The sequence below is a fragment of the Tupaia chinensis genome, unplaced genomic scaffold, assembly GCF_000334495.1.
Source record: "Tupaia chinensis unplaced genomic scaffold, TupChi_1.0 Scaffold139431_1, whole genome shotgun sequence".
Taxonomy (NCBI): Eukaryota; Metazoa; Chordata; class Mammalia; order Scandentia; family Tupaiidae; genus Tupaia; species Tupaia belangeri.
Genome location: NW_006199316.1, coordinates 618,235 through 620,428, shown reverse-complemented (window position 1 = coordinate 620,428; position 2,194 = coordinate 618,235). Strand labels below are relative to the sequence as shown.

Below are 2,194 nucleotides of genomic sequence, written 5' to 3'. Positions count from 1 at the left end.
AGCACCCTCTGTTGAGCACTGACTCCCCAAACTACTCTCCAGCCACACCTCAGACCTGCTGACTGGTCATCTACACCCTTCCAAGCTGGGCCCTGGGATCTGTCCCTCCTCTTGTATTTCCTAGCTTAGTGAAGGATTGCCCCATTCACCCAGTCGTCCAGGTCTACACTGGGAATTCATTCACTTAATACATGCAGCACGTATTCATTAGGCATGTCCTGTCTTCCAGGCAGCGTGGTAGGTGGGGCCACCTGTCAATCTAGGCAAACGAGGATTTTCTTCAGTAGAAGCAGACAGATTTGCTTAAGTGCTGAGTTCCTGCCTCCCCCTCACCTACTGTACATCAAGTACTGTGATTCCACCTCCTAATCCCTCAGGTAATTTCCACCCCCCTCCCCACACACACACACACACTCCCACCCCCGGCTCTCATGGCCCCTGACTTAGTTCATGATTTCTTGCCTGCGCTTCAGAGACAGCTCCCTTAGTGGTCTCTCTGCTTCTGTCTTGCCCTCCTCTGATAAGCTGTCTGAGTCTTTTATTTATTTATTTATTTAAGAACCAGCAGGGGGACCAGCAGGGGGACCAGCAGGTGGCAGGGTGGTAAGGTGCTGGAATTGGCCAACCACAGTTCCAGTCCTGGACCTGGCAGCTTGCTTTCTAACTCTCCTTCTCTCACTCTCTCTGTCTTTCTCTGGCAAAACTCATATGAATAATAAGAAATAAATAATAATAAAGAACCAACAGGTGGCATGGTGATTAGGGCACTAGACACTCCCATGTGGCTGACCATGGTTAGAGTCCCAGACCTGTTGGCTTGCTTTCTTTGTCTTGTTTTCCCCCCCCCCCCCCCCCCCGCCTCTCTGTGTCTCTTTTTGGTCAAATCAAAATAAATGGATGAATAAATAATTTAAAAAATTAATTTTTTAAAGAATTATTTTATTTAACTTTATTTATTTAATTATTTTTAATTTGACCAGCGAGGGACAGAGTGAGAAAGAGAGAGAGAGGAAAAGTGAAAAAGAAAACCCACCAGGTCTGGGACTTGAACTGTGGTTGGCCAAGTGGGAGTCCAGTGCCCTCAACTATCATACCACCTGCTGGCCCCATGAGTCATCTTTTAAAACTGCAGATCTGGTGGGCCTGCAGGTGGTTTGGTAGTTAAGGTGCTGGACTCCCACTTGGCCAACTGCAGTTCCGAGTCCTCGACCTAGAGGCTTGTTTTCTGACTTTCCCTTTCTCTTGCGCTCTCTTTCTTTGTCTCTTTGGTCAAATTTAAATAATAATAATGATGATAACAAGTAAAACTAAATATACTCCTGTCTTCCATTCTAGCTGTCTCACTGTCCCTTGTATTCTAGTCATGTCAAGGTGGTTAAGAACTCAAGGCTCGGGACCAGCAGATGGTGTAGTGGTTGTGTCGTTGGACTCCCATGCAGTTGACCATGGTTCGAATTCCAGACCCGGCAGCTTGAAACTCATGCCGGGCGCATGTGTGTGTGTGCCCAAAATCCTGAGAGAAGGATAGAGGAGAAGGGATTGCATTGTGGCCATCTCTGGGGGGTGATTTCTCACTTTCTGTCTCTCTGGTGAGCACATGTACCCTATAGCAAAAAAAAAATCTCTGTTAGAAAAAAAATAAAACTTTTGGGGCAAGCTGGTGACGTGATGGTAAAGGCAGCTGGATCTCACATGGCCAACTTGTGTGGTTCAAGTCCCAGACCCATCAGCTTGAAAAACATTTCCCAGTGCATGTGTGTATGCATGCCCAAAATCCCGAGAGGAGAATGGAGGAGAAGGGATTGCAGCATAACCATTCCCCAGGTGGCGCTTTTTCACTTTTCCTCTCTGCCTGTCTCTCTTTCCCCTATGAGCACAAATGCCCCATGACAAACTAAAGGGAAGAAAAAGCTCAAGGCTTTGGAGTCAGGTAGACATGGATGTATGCATATTCTGCTGTACAATTACCTAGCTGTGAAGTTAGATTTTTTTAATAAATAGTTTTTATTTAATTTTTATATATTATTATCATTTTAAAATTTGACCCAAGAGAAAGGGGTAAGGAAAGTGAGAATGCAAGCCACCAGGTCTGGGACTCGAACCATGGTCCACCAGGTGGGAGTCTAGTTCCTTAACCACCATGTCATTTGCCAGCTCTAGTTTTTTTTTTTTTTTTTTTTAAACTTGTTTCGCT

At 45.4% G+C, this 2,194-nt stretch overlaps 1 protein-coding gene across 1 annotated transcript in view; it reads left to right on the top strand.

Annotated features, from left to right (window-relative positions):
- The window catches only part of CEP164 (centrosomal protein 164), a gene marked incomplete in the record, with an annotated part of 82,259 nt that overhangs the window by 979 nt on the left and 79,086 nt on the right, over positions 1-2,194 (top strand). Inside the window, 1 exon segment of the mRNA XM_027765688.1 lies at positions 230-377.